The sequence below is a fragment of the Lissotriton helveticus genome, chromosome 4_1, assembly GCF_964261635.1.
Source record: "Lissotriton helveticus chromosome 4_1, aLisHel1.1, whole genome shotgun sequence".
NCBI classification, from domain to species: domain Eukaryota; kingdom Metazoa; phylum Chordata; class Amphibia; order Caudata; family Salamandridae; genus Lissotriton; species Lissotriton helveticus.
The window spans coordinates 1,377,924,225-1,377,940,784 of NC_136063.1; positions in this window are offsets into that span (position 1 = coordinate 1,377,924,225).

Genomic DNA, 16,560 nt, shown 5'->3' on the forward strand with positions numbered 1-16,560 from the left:
TAATGAGACAAAAACAATACTAACAGGTAATAAATTAATTAGAGTGATCAGTTATTCACGAATGGTAGTGAACAGTCACCTGTGATTTAAGTTTGAATAAATTCCCTTGTAGGCATTTTTATTATAACGATTTACAGCCCAATCTCGCAAGGGTTTATTGGGTCACCCACCCCCTCAAAACTACATTAACAATGCGGCGCACAGTGGCGCAAGGAGAGACAGATGCATGATGCATCTGTCAGTATAAAGGTGACGCAGTGTTGGAGTCGTGTCGCAAGCGCAACGCAACTCCAGCACTGCTCAGGGGTGGCCCATACCCATAGTGCTGCGTCACTCCTTTCTCCTGTTACAAGCAGGCATAACGTTTTGACGCTGCAGGGAAGTAAAAGTGACTCAGTGAAATCTTGTCGATTTCACTGCGTCACTTTTGCGGGGTTTCCTTGTGACGGAACGCTCACCCTGCATACATTATACTTGACGCAGGTATAACGTAGCGCAAGGCTTTACAACGTGATGCATCTCACTAGATGAGTCGAGTTGTAAATCTGTCGCATGGCGGCTCATTGTTTACAACGCAGCTGCATCGAAGTGACGCAACAGTGCCGTAAAAATGTCGCAAGGGGCTTGTAAATCTGCCCCAGTATCCCCAGAGGGGAATCCACTCCAGCCAACGACATGTTTTCTGGAGTTTCTGGGCTGGAATTGTTACGCCCACAAACTCCTGACCTGATAGGTCGTGGCGCTGGACCTTTAGAGCTGTGAGGCGTTGCAGGGCCAGTGGGCAGCGGCTGCTCCTGGCTCCACCCTTGCTCATACTTCAGCATAGGGAGAGAAAAAAAATGCTCCTCCCAGCTGACGTTAAAGAAGTCTGCCCTCCTGCCACCCCCATCTCCCTCAACACCCTCAGGGCCAGGAAAAAAAAAACTTGCAAAAATGTCCACCTGCTTCAAGCAAGTGGTACATTTATGCAGATTTGGGCCTGTTATTGCCACGGAAAAGGGAAATATACATGTAGAATTGGGTCCAGGATTCCGAGTTCTGGAATGTATTCCTCATTCAGGGACAGATAACTCATAACCCCCGTTAACTCATGGTGAGACACTGGCCGGAAGTGATAATTCCAGCTCTGACCTGCCGCATTAAAATATAACTCGCAATGAGGTACTATGGGGCAGATTTATGAGGCCCTTGCGCCTCTTTGTGCCGCAATTGCGTCACTTAATTTGATGCAACGGCGGCGCAAACACTGTGCCCTATTTACAACGTGACGCATCTAGGAGATGCGTCACGTTGGAAAGCCCTGCGCCATGAGGAGGCGTTCCTGCGCAGGGGGGGGGGCGTTCCTGCGCAGGAACGCCTCCTAAAAGTGGCTGATTGAAATCTATGAGATTTCACTCAGTCCCTTTCTACGTCAATTCCTTACGCCTGCTTGAAGCAGGCGTAAGAGTGACGCACCATGCATTGTAGGGGTGGCCCCTGTGCATTGCAGGAGTCATGTCGCACTTGCGACATGACTCCAGCAATGCGCCGCCCGTATGCCGAAAGGTGCGTCACGCATCTTCCCTGCCTTGCACCATGGGTGGCGGAGCTGTGGCGCACTGTGGCGCACATTAACTGGCGCATCCATGGGGATGCGCCAGTTAACATAAATCTGCCCCTATGTGTTGTTAGTGTGTATGTTCTCAGTGCACGTATATATTCCGCTAGTATTGTCGGTGCATTCTTGCACTGTAAGAAATCACAGACCGAGCCCGTTGGCTTCATCAATGCTTATTTGTTTCTCTCCCATATCTACAGATGCGGGTAAGCGACTAAAATGGCACATGTATGTATACGTCCCCTGGATAAAAGCTAGATGACATTCTAAGAGTTTAGGGAAAGCCCCATCACAGCAGTACAAATACATCCGATATATTAATTGATGTTGATTAGTTCTTTTCTAACGCAATGTGTTTTAGACTTGATCACATTTAGAAAAAAAAGAACTGATTACATATTGATTCTGCTGAAGTTAGGCAGAGACTGTAGTGCTATTACCTAAAATGAAAGGGAAAACAGTCATTTATCATTTACCAATTTACAATTCTTTGCCTTACAGTAATTGTTTTTTTCACAAAAGCTGTCCGAGCTGCAATTATTCTTAATTACAAAGATTCCAGTAAAAAAAATGCATGCAGGTGTTACATTCTTATTTTCTTTTTAACCATCTATCATCCTAAATCAAAATCCTGGACAAATATGGAAAAGGACAGGGAAATCTTGCATCTCAGCAGCCACTGGTGCCTTCTAGGTCATTCCGTTCCCAGCCTTTCCAACCAACAGTTAAAGAACTCACTGTGAGCTGAGACGCTATTGGGACACATGGCCGTGCCCCAAGTAAACAGCTCTGCGTTTTTAACTTCCGGTGTATGATGTTCCGAATATGTAATAATTTTGAGAAAAGGCATACGTAGAGAGAGAATCAAAATGCAATACAGAATCTTTCATAGTCAGTCTTATTCTAGAGGAAACCTCCACACCCCTTGTTTCCCAACTGAACTTGCATTATGCATTTACAGGCCAGCATCATTAAGTAGAAGGATATTGGGAGCTAAAATAGTATTTTTTTTAATAAGGATACAAAGCCCTAACACTTTTTCTCAATTTACACCAATGAAAAGAAATCGCGGTGGACATATGGATCGAATGCATGCTTAGCTGGGTGGACAGAAAGGCATTGTATAAGATATTTTGACCACACATTTAGGTCATAGGCAGGCAGTGACAGTCACTGTGTTGGTGGGTCATCTGCCCTGCTTCCTTCGTGTTCCATCTGGTGATGAGGTGCAGGAAGGAACAAACAAAAAACATGAGTCGGGAAACCCACGGGTAGCTGAGCGCTTAAGAAATGTAATAATAATAATAATGAGTCCATCAACATCATGAGGTTCCTATCAATTAAAACTTGTGCTTTATGGTTGGTTTATGAAAGTAATGAATTTGACAATGTTTTATCAAGCCCCAGCTTGCTATTTTCAGATTTGTTTTAACCTTGCAGACTGGACATCTTTGAAATGGTGTTTTATTTTTTTTAATCCTGCAGACTTGATATGTCAGAAGTTATGCTTTAATTGAGCGTAATTAAGACGTCGGCAGAAGGACTGCCAGCTCGCCAGGTCAGTGGAGCCCGTGCACTCTGTTTCCTTGGAGGAAGACCTCCAGCCAGATTTAGAGCAGTATATTTTGGTGGTTCCACTAAAGGCTCATGGAACTTACAAAGCCAGAGTATGTTTGTGTAAAAACAATTAATGACCTTGATGTGGAGGTTAGTGCCTCCCTATGACTGGATACCATTGACTGATTCCCCTGTACGGGGTCGCCATGCCTTTCATAGCATTCTTGTGCATGTAAATACAGTCTAGGTAACAGTGCCAGGCCACTATGACTCGATGGCTCAGTGGCATATCGGTAGCCAGGTCAAGGGTTTTAACCAGTTGAGCCAGCTACGGATCCTCTAAGGGAAATTCTGCTCTTTGCCCAACTATAAATGAGGCAGGAATTATGCAAGTTAAGGGGATGGGGTCCCATCAGAATTCCACCAAACTCTAAACAGCACCTATGTCTTTTGCAATTGTACAGATTCAAAAACATCACAGGGTCTAGGGGAGCCTATTGTAGAGAGAATCAGTTATTACTAAAAACATTTTGAAGCTTCCTGAAACAGGCATATGCCCATTTTGTTAAGTTATATGGAACTGGTCCCGGTTACCTCACTGAGAAATTTATCCCCTATGTTCCGTCCAGATTCCTGAGATCGGGAGATCAGGAACTATTACGTGTTCCTAGGGCCATGAAGGCAAGAAAGGGGGAAAGAGCCCTATCGGTAGCAGGTCCAAAGCTGTGGAACCTACTCCCAAAGGAAATCAGAGTATGTAGGGAACATTTCCCTTTTAGGAAAAAGCTTAAAACATTCCTCTTCAAATCCCTAACTGACTGATCTCCTGCCTAGTTCATTAAAATGTTGACGAGTCTTTTCTGTTCTTTGGTTGTGCCAAAGGCGCGGAGATATTCCTTCGGGAATCGATTCATAGCGCCATACAAACCTGGAAATAAATAAATAAATAAATAAATAAATGGACATTGTTAAGAATTGTTGTGCTCGGAAATTATTCGACAACCTGCCAGTCATCTGTCGAGGCATTAATATGTTTTGTGTATCAGCCTATTTATAAAGTGAATCTCGGTCACAAGTAGGTTTTTGGGTGATATATAGTTCCCTTTGTGTGATAAAACTAGCATGCAACATTAACCCAATACACCTGCCTATATCTTAGACTTACTACTGTAGCTGGTATGTACTGGAACCCTAGTGAATCACAATTGAGGCGAATTTTGACATGTTGTTTGCAGCACAGTGCCAAGAGCACTTTAGTGACATGACTGTGATCATTTTGCAATGAACACTAACCTTATTTTATGACCCAAGCTACAGGTAAATTTCATAATCCAAGTGAGAACCTGTGACACCAAAATAAGTCCGAATGTATGAGACATGTTCTTGGTGCCTCCCTGCTCACTCCACATTTGCCCATTTTTCCTGTCCAGGCCTTCTGCTCCACCCTGGGAAAAAGAATGCTCTGGGATCTGCTCGGCTTCTGAAAATTGATTCAGCAATGACCTTCCCCAATTATAAGCAAACCCTCCTCCATGACATAGCTGTCCTACTCTTGTGCCTCTTGTCACCAGCTTTCTCATAAAATCCAGGGGAGGAAGTGACCACTTGCCACAGGGGCTGAACCTCGCTATCATCCCCAATAATCGCCCAGCAAACAAGGTGTTTAAAGGCACCACCTACACAACAAATACTATGGGGCATATTAGCAAGGACGGGGTTAAAATTATCACTGGTTTAGCAGCAGAAAACTGCTGCTAAAGCGGCGAAAATGGGCTTGATAATATGCCCTGGAGTATTCCAATAGAAGCCCATCTTCACACCAGAACATGGCCGCTAAACCGGCAATCATTTTTAACGCCGTTATTGATAATATGCCCCTAAGAGACTAAAATGATCGAAATGTTCAATGTCTGCTCTTTCTGAATCCGCAAAAAATCATTCTTAGCTTTCTCAAATAATTTGAGAGCCCCTTACAGAACTTGGGAGTCCTTCGCCTGTCAATTTGCCGCACAGAACGCCTCCTCTGAAAGCCGTCTTAAGACAAATTATCAGAGAAATAAAGACAGATGATTAGCACAAATTTAAAGACCTGAATCATCATGCCAACTGAGCTCTCCGGACACTTCAAAACTCCCTGAATAACTACTTTCTGAAAAACACAATGTTGAAAGAAAATTCAGCCTACAGGAAGTTCAGATGGGACCTAAAAAGAAACAAAATTGATAATCTTAGTGCTAAACCTCTACAGGATTTAATAGCCAATAAACATGAGCGATTCTGGAAGACAGTGAATAGACTAAACAATCTTTCTAAAACTGCAATTATAGAAAATATACAAGAAGTCCACTGGTTTGAGTACCTCACAAAGCACTTTGCCTAGTCTGACTCTTATTCTGCCTATCCACAAGACACTCAACACCTCAACAAGCACAGAGCCATCCTAGCCCCTGCATCCATAACACCACAGGACATGCTAAGCTTCTCTGGCATAATCAAGGCTAGCAGCTCCCTGAAATTTCAAGCAACAACAATTGAAAATCATATTTCGAAAAGCCACTTCAACGGGGTACCTGGCAGGAACAGCTTTCTATCATCAATTTTTAAAAAGGACAAATCGTTCTGGGCTAACCATCTGAAATCATGTCTTTGCTAATATCACAACTTTAAACAACACTCGAGTCTCCTGGAAAGGATCAATTATTTCTCCAATTTTCAAGGGTGGCAATAAGGCTGACCCTCCAACTACTGTTTTATAGCACTACTGGACATCTAATCAAAATACTTCACCAGCTGTCTCCTTTAGGAATTAACAGCATGGGCTGCCAAAGAGCGTTGAATACCCTTCAATCAGATAGGTTTCTCAAAAGGCATCAGACTAACTAATCCTATTCCTACTGTTCGACCAACATAAAATTAATTGTCAGCCCTTTTACCTCTGTTTCATTCATTGACTATGAGGTAGCATGTGACCGAGTAAACTTTGGGGGAAATTAGCAAGCTGGAACATACCTCACCCTCTGCTGCAAGTCCTGATACTCCTGCACATGAACACCTGGGTTAGACTAAAGCTGGGAGATAGCACCCATCTGTCTAGAAAGATTCAAACATATCAAGGCCTGAGACAAGGATGTGTGTTAGGATCACATGTATGAAAATAGAATTTTGGGATTACCAAGTAGAGATGTTTAGGAAATCGCTATTTGGTATTCACAAAATGTGATGTAATAAAACATACAGGAAATAGCGATTCCCTAATTGCGTTATCTTAAAATTCGGAAACACAATTAAGGAATTGCTATTTGTAATTTCAACTCCATTAGTTCCTATGGGCCTCATGGTACCTAATTGGTAATCGCAAATTAGGTAATGAAAAGCCAAGGGTGCCCGGGAACCTAAGGCCCCTAAGAAGCGCTCTTAAAAAAAAGATGCACATTAAAGGTACACACATGCCCTATGGACATGTGTGCACTACATGGCACTTTAAAAAATCCTAATCTGTGCATTTTTCAAAGTTTGCATATGGTTACCATCAACTGGTAATATTGTTTCCAAAATGCATAGTTTGCATTTAGGAAAGGCTTCTTACATGTCCATTAGGGATTCACAAATTGCGATTCTCTATTTGCATTCGCTAAAAATTGCTATTACCTACTTTGCAAATGCTAAAGCCTTTCATACATTCAGGAAGTCCATTTTGCATTCGCAAATTGGTGAATTTATTGATTTGCACTGTTTGCAAATGCAGAATGCTTTGATATCTGTTGCCCTAAGCCCCCATGCTTTTAAACTGGTTTGTGGATGACCTCCCACCTATTCTAAGCAGGCCAAAGCTGGGCAGTAACCTTCTACCATGCCTAATGTATGCAGACAATCTAGGATGTATGCACTTTCCTCACCATGTTATAGAGTCCTCACCGGGATGTTGTAGTGCTCTGACTCTGTTTTAGTCCTTTATGCGGCCTCTTTATTTAGATCCCAGCCCCTTTCTCTTTCTCACTATGACGCAGTTCGCAGTCAGGCGGCCTCGGCACACTCGGGCACCTCTCAACCAGGCCTCGGGCCGCCCCAGCGGCTCTCAGTGAAATACTCCCCAGCAGCAATGTGGGTCTTCTGAGCTTGCCGGCACCCCGCAAGTTACATATTGCGTTTTGTGATCTCTCCGCTCTCAGTACACGTCATCTGGATGTAGCTTCACCTGCCCCTGCATTAGTGTGCTGTTCACCTGGGCTTGCCTTTTTATGGATTTATTGCCTTGGCTAGATAGGCCCCGTGGGTCCCTCCAGTCACTTGTCAGGCCAAGCCGCCCTGGGCACTGCACCGCGTTGTACTCCACCTCCATTCAATCTGGGCCCGTTGCAGGGTTTTCCAGCATTAGTGGGAGCGCTAGAAAGAGTCCGCTGGTGATATGCGTTTTTACAGAGGGCGGTTGCCCCCCCGAACTGCAGTCACTTTTTCCTCCGGCAGCGAGTCGTCACTCGGGCACAGCAGGACAGTCGGTGCGGGCATGGTGGTGTACGTATTAGCCTTCCTCTCTACGCAAGCCCGCTGCTCCAGTTTGCGTTCCGCCTACGCAGGTGGCAGCACCTATTCTTGGCAACCCTCCTACAGCAGCAGTTCTGGGCTAGTGCAATCCGCCATAGAGGGTTCAGAAGAGAGCCATGTTCCTCCAGTTTTAGAATTTCATAATTTTGGGTTATTACGGGCCGTTTGGGTACAGGACAGCTTTAGGATATTTCAGCAGCCAAAGTAGCTCGCTTAAGAAGCGGCCATCTTCGAGCGTGGCTAGCTCCGCTCCTCTTGTATGCAGACAATCTAATCCTACTCAACCAGACAAAAATCGACCTTCCAAGACTTTTGAATGGCACTGCTACATATGCCAGAAAGCCCTGCATGGATATCAGTCTGAGGAAAGCAAAAATTATGATCATGGGCAAGCCTCACCTTGGTTCCCCAAAGTGGTACATGGGAAACAAAGAAATTGAGATCATGTCTGAATATAAATACCTCGGTCTCTTACTTGACAGACAGGGCCCCTTCAAGTAGCACGTGGAGCGAATGTGGCTGAAACCTAACTCTCTTTCAGGTGCTTTCTAGAGTCTAAAGCCAACAATTTTCACATCATCATATACACCCCTATTGAAGATCATACAGGCCAAACTAATTCCTACCATAGCCTCTGGCAGTGAAGCACTAAGAAGTAGAGATGCCATACATCAACACAAACTGACAACTAGGTTTTATAAGTCAGTGTTCCATCTCTCAGGTCACACATCACCAGCCCACCTGAGAGTGGAATTCAGCTCCCCCCCTCCAGTGCCTTCAGACCCTCACGGGGAAGTAGTGTGCTTAAAACTCCCTGATTGATCATTGATTGATTGAGCCTCATCAAATAAACTCTGGCAAGACAAGGGGCATTCATAAAACTTTGCAACAAACTAAGAAATGCTGCTTCTAGCCCATTAAATTGCACCCCTGAGAAGAAATGTACTACAGGGACAACTCTCTGTCCAGGAGCTGCCTTTCTACAGCCTTAGTATCCCTGGGCCTGAATCCACAATGGGACCAAGTAGATGGTTACTCCCAATTCAAGACCATCATTAACAAAGCAACATAGAGTACCTCGCTTCTGGTCGACGAAATGCCTTTTCTAAGTGACTGCATGTGTGGTTCACCATAGCCACCTACAAAAAAAATTCACCAGAGCCCTGCCTATAGGCAGGCACCAATGCCCACATCAAAGGATCTTTTCTAAAATCCAGACTGGGATGCCTCGCAACACTTCCACATCTACCACCTTGGACACGCGACAACTGCAAGGAAATGTGCCTTCTATGTGGGTTAGCCCCGAAAACAATAACTCACCAAATCTGTATATGTAAATCAACTTGAGAGGACAGGAAAGCCATGTTAAAGCCTGCATTTCACATTAGAAGGTTGCACAGTAGTAGACAGGCAGTCATCACCCTCTACTGTTATGACACTTAGCTAAACTGCAGACTGAGACTAGTTGTAAAGAAAATCCACAGGTCTGTAGCAGTATGAACTCTTAAGTTGAACTCTGCACTGAGACTCTTCTTGTCATCATTAGAACACTTTTGACTGCCATTTTGCTATAAAGGTGTTAAAGACTTCTATACCGTTGTTGGACCTGGCCCTTTCTACAGAGTTATCCCCAAACATTTTACCTTCTGCCTGTTGTTCTGAATTTCCTTTTGTTGGCTTTAGGACACTGGGCACTATTACCAGTGTTAATCAGTGCTAAAGTGCATGTTCTCTTTCCTCTAAACAGGGTATGAATAGTTTACACTGGTTTGGCAAGTTTGATATATTGTTAGTCCCTTGTAAAGTAGTATCCCATATACCCAGGGCCTGTAAATTGAATGATACTAGTAGGCCTGCAGCACTGCTTGTGCCACTCACAGAAGTAGCATTGCAAACCTGTTTCAGGCCTGCATTTGCAGGGTCTTTGTGCGTAGTTTACTGCCATTTTAACTTGGTTTTTAAATCTACTTGCCAAGCCTTAAACTCCCCTTTTATTACACAGAGGCAGGCCCTAGGAAGCCCTCAGGACAGGGTGCTGTGTAAGTTAAAAACAAACATGTGGCTTTATGTGTGGCATGTCCTGGTAGTGACAAACAGCCTATTTTGTTTTCGCTGCTTTGAGGCCTACTCCTCTCACAGGCTAGCATTGGGAATTCCCTTAGATACTTTTAAGTTGTAATTTCTGATCAGAAAGGAGTGGCATTGCCATGTTTGGTATGTTTAGAATATTAGTGATAAATCCTGCTTACTGGTGTAGTTAGATTTCACATTATTACTTTAGAGACACCACTTTTCGAAAGAGGGCATTTTTCTGTGATTATGAATGGACTCGGTGACAGCAAAACTTTGTGCATACTTTCTAGACAGCCACAACACAGGAGGGGCTGGGTGTCAAAGGGGATAAATCTGCATTCAACTGCATACTGATGGTAGTACTGGGCTGGCAGAGGAGGTTCACACTTACATCTGTGTAGGTTGTGTCCTGCCCGCACACAAAGGGCTGATTTACACCCTAATGATTGTCTGGAGCCAGTAGTAGGGACTGAGACACTGCTAAAAACGTATGGTGGGTCTCTTTTAACTTTATTATTTTTCGCACTTGCTTTTGGGCATTAGTTTTTAATTGTTGCTATAAAATTTTGTATTACAACTCGAGCGCTAATGCGGTGCAGTCTTTGAAGCGGACCTGCCAGAAGATTAGCGCTCTAGTTGTTGAAGGCTCCCTCCCTCCCTCACTTCCTATTTTAGGGTGGATGCAGCGTCCAACTCAGCATAGTAGGGACTGAGACACTGCTAATAGCGTATGGTGGGTCTCTTTTAACTTTATTATTTTTCGCACTTGCTTATGGGCATTAGTTTTTAATTGTTGCTATAAAATTTTGTATTACAACTCGAGCGCTAACGCGGTGTCCGTCTTTGAAGCGGACGCACCAGAAGATTAAGCTTTGGCGCAAAATCCGTTCCGCTCGCGGATTTTGCGGATTTTCGGCAAATTCGCAATCCGCGAATTACTGCGAATTTGCCGAAAATCCGCAAATCCGCAAGCGGAACGGGTCCGGGGGGCAAAAGTTCAAGCTTCAAGCTTGTAACTATTTTACAATGGCGCCGGCAAGCTGCCAGCGCCATTCTAAGTTAGTTACTAAGTTAGCTTCAACAGGAAGCACTAATAGAAGCAGGTGCTCGAGTTTAACTGAATTCGAGCACATGCTTTATTCTATCTATTAGTGCTTCCTGATGAAGCTAACTTAGTAACCATTTTAGAATGGCGCTGGCAGCTTGCCGGCGCCATTCTAAAATAAAACAGGGGAGGGGCAGAGGGTAGAAGGGCACAACAACGAGTGGGGCAGAGGGCAGAATGGCACAAAAATGAGTGGGGTAGAGGGCTGAAGGGCACAAAAACGAGTGGGGCAGAATGGCACAAAAACGAGTGGGGCAGAGGGCAGAAGGGCACAACAACAAGCGGTCTCGCACAAAAAAAACCCGCAAACACGCAAAGTGCCCCGTGAACACGCAAATCACTCCACGAACACGCAAAGCGCCCCGCGAACACGCAAAAAAAATCTGCAAATTCGCACAAATTCGCAAATTTTGCGGATTGCCAATTAGCAAATCTGCGAATTCACAGATCGCGAATTCGCAAAATTCGCCGATTTAGTTGTTGAAGGCTCCCTCCCTCCCTCACTTCCTATATTAGGGGGGATGCAGCGTCCGCACAGCGGGCACGCCAAAGGCAAGCCCGTCTGCGCCCAAAACACGCCCAGGGGCAAAACCCTGTCCTTTTTTATTCACATAAGCAATTACGTAATCTTAATTAAGATACATGTGCTTCACATACACTGAACCTTGCTTCCTTATCGTCTGTGCGCTGTAATCTGTGTGGATGGTTGGCATCGCCCACAATTACTAGGAGTACTGCTAAATGAAACCCTTCTAACATAAGTATCACAAATCTAGAGTATGACAACAATGACTCTAATAAAGTACGACATAGCTCCACATCCACAAACAAAAATCTTAAACCCATAAAGTGCATTCTGCTTAACACCAGGTCGATGGTGAAACATAAATTTCAGTTAGAATGCCTGATACAAGTAGAAAACCCAGCTCTTATTTTTCTCACTGAAACTTGGGCAAATGAGAACAGTGACCCTGATCGGAATCTGGCAATTCCAGCAGGATACACTGTCGCCAACTATGATAGATTGATGGCAAGAGGTGGAGGAATTGCCATCATTTATCGTTCTGACTATACTGTCAGATTCACTTCTGAGTCTATAGTAGACTCGGAAGCAATGTCCTTCTCTATGAAAATCAACAATGCAGAAATATTTCCCGGTCTACTAATTTATAGACCCCCTGGCTCCAGACTGTCCTTTTTAAATTCTCTCCACACCTATTTGGAATCCTGCTTGAATACAGACACTTTTTTTTACTGTACTAGGTGATTTTAACTTCCACTTGGAAGATATTATTAATTCAGATACGGCCAGTTTAGTAGACAAATTAGCCAGTTTTTAACTTAATCAGATTATCGCCGAACCCACACATAAAGCAGGGCACATGCTAGATGGTATATGTACCAATTCACGTATAGAGGTTAAGAAGGTCTGTCCTCTGCCTTGGTCGGACCATTTTGCAGTGCACTTTAATATCATTCCTACTATATCTAACAATGAACGGAGCTTTGGACCTTTGACTGACAAATATCGCGCCTGGAAGTCAGTAAGTAAATCAGACTTCGTGCTGGCACTTAGTAACAGACCAGTAATCTCTAATGACGCAAACCAAGCTGCCACAGATGTTCACAGCTGGTTAAAGATAGCTGCAAATAAGGTTACACCTGAAGTGACCATGAAACCACGACATGAAAAAGTCTCGTCTCCCTGGTACTCTGCCAACCTTAAATGAATAAAAAATTAAGTGCAGGCAAAAAGAACGTATTTGGAGATCCCAATATGATGATGCACATAAGAAATTATATTGTGCTGCTCTTGAAGAATATAAGGCTGCTATCATACAGGCTAAAGCTGCTTACTATACTATTAAAATCCAAGAAGCCACTAACTCTCCAAAAGAACTGTTTCAAACGGTCTCTGCCTTGTTCAAATGCCCACGGGATGTAATCTTTACACCAGACCAAAAATTTGTAGACAAATTAGCTGTTTATTTTTCAAAACAAGGTTCAACCTGTATATAATGGTGTGGAAAAATCAGCTTAGGATACAGAAGGAAATGCCCTAGAACAATCTGAACTTAGGGCTAAATACAGTGGCCTTCCGTACTTTCCGTTAATGACAGAGGATAAAGTGGCGGAGCTATTGTTAAACATCAAATCAGGCTCCCCCCTGAACCCCTGTCCACCGTACATATTACATCTAGCCTAAGAGAAGGTCAGTATGTCACTATCTCCGGTATTAAATAAAATCCTGTTATCAGGAGACTTTCCCAAGGCCTGGAAAAAAGCTTGTATCCGTCCCCTTCTAAAAAAGCCCAAGCTGGATCCGCTTGACAAAAAGAACTATCGTCCTATCTCCTATCAACCGTTTGCTGCCGAAGTTCTTGAGAAGGCCATAAATCTAGAACTTACAACGTATCCAGAGACAAATAAGATTCTTGATAATACGCAACATGGTTTCCGTTCAAAACACTCTACGGAGTCAGCCTTGATCATGGCAGTGGAGGAGATTCGTAAGGTGATGGATGTAGGAGGAAAGGCCATACTGGTCCTCCTCGATTTAACAGCAACCTTTGATACTGTAAGTCATGCGGTATTAATTCAAAGACTACAGGATGCAGGTATCAGTGGTACAGCTCTTCCCCTCCTATCCTCCTTTTCATCGTCTAGAACACAAATGATCCATTGGGATGGATATCGATCAGAGGAATTTACACTTCTTGGTGGAGTCCCTCAAGGCTCGGCCTTATCACCTACACTCTTTAACATTTACGTAGCCCCTTTGGCTAGATTAATAAAGAGTAACGACTTCACATTGGTGTCATACGCTGATGACACGCTGCTTATAGATTCTGTAACTGAATCAGCGGATGTTACAGCAGCTGATTTTTGTAACTGCACCTCAGCTTTGATGACCTGGATGAGCTCTAACTTTTTTTAAATTGAACTTTGAGAAAACGGAGGTCTTGGAGTTTGGTCCAAAACCTCCTATTTGGAATCAACTATGGTGACCCACTACAGCCAGCACGTGTCCTGTGCCAGTTATAAAGGCTAGGAATCTTGGAGTTTGATACAAATCTCACATGGGCATCGCAGATTAACCAAGTCTCTTCTGCATGCTTTTTTATGCTGAGGGGGCTGAGAAAGAGTCTTCCATATATCCTTTTCTCCTTGAGGAAAACAGTGGTAGTAGCCACCATTTTATCTGGAATCGTTTATTGCAACGCCCTCTTTGGGCACAGGCGCAGCTCAACTTGCCAAATTTCAATCTATTCAAAACACGGCAGCCAGAATTTTGCTTTGGTTACCTAAACATCACCCCACATCGAAAGCTATAAAACAGCTTCACTGCCTTCCGGTATGGCGACATATCGATTTCAAGACGCTTTGTCTGGTGCACAAAGCTTTGTTTGGTGGCGGAGCTGAGGAAGTGCAATCCTTGTTCTCACACTACCTTCCTCTACGGCCTTTAAGGTCTTCCACCTCTGGCCTAGTAAAAGTCCCTAAGATAAAAAGAGTAAGATGTGGAGGAAAACGGTTTTCCTTTTTAGCATCTAAACTCTGGAATACACTTCCTATGTATCTGAGAAAAGTTCCTAACTGATCAGCTTTTAGGAAACAAATCAAGACATGGCTTTTTTCCTAACCTTAATGTGTTAGTGGTTATAGCTCAGTCTCTTTACCTCAGCGCCAAGACGCCTCGGTAGTAGTGCGCTTTATAAATACCATCAGTCAGCCATCAGTCAGCCAGAGCTGGGCTGAAAGTTTTTTTAGTATAAGAACTGGGGTAGACACTGAATGGGACTTACAAGCAGACGCTGCTGGCTCTACATTCTGCACATTGCCAGGAAGGCTGCTGCACTGCCAGGAGGAACAAGTTATGGACTACCTGCTTTGTTATGCTGGCCTGCTGACTGCTGAGCTGTAGGAGGGACTGCTGCCTTGCAATCTGACCTTATGTGCTGGCCTGCTGCGTCCTTTGTGACCAAAAGTGTTCTCAAGGTCTTACTTGCTTTCCCACTGTTCTTGCAATCTCAGGGCCATACATGATTGCATTTAAACCCCTCTGCCATGGGACTCTGCCTCTTGGGAGTCTGGCTGCAGCGTGCTAATTGAGTAGCTGTTATCAACTGCCCCTCACTTTAAAGACTACAAACCAGAGTGTCGTGAGCACTGCTTGCCAACAGATAGAGCGTGTTGAGCGCTTTGGTGTCTGCCCTTACTGATGGATTCTCATGTGTTCAGCTGCTTATTACCCCATGCTCCACATACAGCATGTCAAGTGCTTCCTGCTTCATACAGAGTGGCATGTGTCTTTCTCCTGCGTGGCCCCAGCAAAGGAAACCACGACATGCAACATCTTCTGATAGAAGTGCCATGCCGAGGCACTTGATCCCTACTAGCATAATTGCTCTGTGAAAAGGAGCCGCCTCAGCGCCTCTCTGCATGGCCCCATCAGTGAGGTTTTGCCCCGAAATTAAGGGCGAACAAGGCACACAAGGCTTGTGCCGGTAGGTCCTGCAACTGGGATTAGTGCGTGCAGTAGGCTGATACTGCAGGCCCTGCTTCCAAAGCCTGCCATCCTCATATGAGCCCAGAAAAGTCCCCTGTTGGAGGAGCTCCCTTTCAAGGGTGATGTCGTCGCTCGGGTCAGCTGAGACCTCTGTGGCGCCTGGACCAGGAAAGTACTGTGTTTTGGCTGCTGCCCCATGTGCTCACGTGCAGCTGCACTTGGTCGCCTAGAAAGTGAGGGACCCAGTGAGATAGCTTGCATGTCCCTGTAGCTGATGCCCCCCGTTGTGATTTCATATAGGACTTTGGGGCACTTGTTCTGTTTCTGGCATTGCAGGGAGACATCTTGAAGGAGGACTCCAAAAGTGGCATAGAACCATCATTAGAAACTACATCACTTAGGTAGGTATTGGGTTACCATTTTAAATGTAGTAGGCATACAGGTGCTCCTGGACCCTACATTCTTTTCTAAACACAGATGTGTCCACAGGGCTCACAGTAATCTACCATATAAAGTATAATAGGAGTGCAGGTGCACAGTGCCCCATGTTTTTATGACAATTTGTGTGATTCAGTCTGACAATCTGCATTACCTGTATTTATGAATAATGTTGTATTGGTGTTGTTGGTTGTTTAATATAGCAATCTATTTTTACATAATCCTGTGTGGAGTTCCTTTTGTGGTGTGTTCATTTTGTTACTGTATGAGTGTGTTGCACAAACACTTTACACAGGTTATCTTTGGTGTGTAACTGACTTGCCCTGACTAGAGTTGTGGATTCTGTTTGGCTTAGGTTCATACTCGAGCCAACCATAAACCCCATTTCTAACAGCAGTGAAGACATGAACGCCCTTAAAATTACATTTTGATCCATTGTCTTATTCAGGTTGCATTTTTAGTTCCTTCTATTTTACACATGCACTACATCTATCAAATTGTTTTGTATAGTACGTATTTGTTCACTGGTGGAATGGTTGTAGTTAACTATGGATTCAATAAACATTCATTATTCATTCCTTTTTTGTTATTCAATCATTACTCCTGTGCCACACCCTACTAACAAGAGTCTGATATATACATGGAACTGTAACTCCCTGTCCAATGTCAGGCTTCTCAGTCACGCTACTTTTGTGTGTAATTTGCCATTCAGTCCAAAGGAGAGTGCGAGAAGCATTC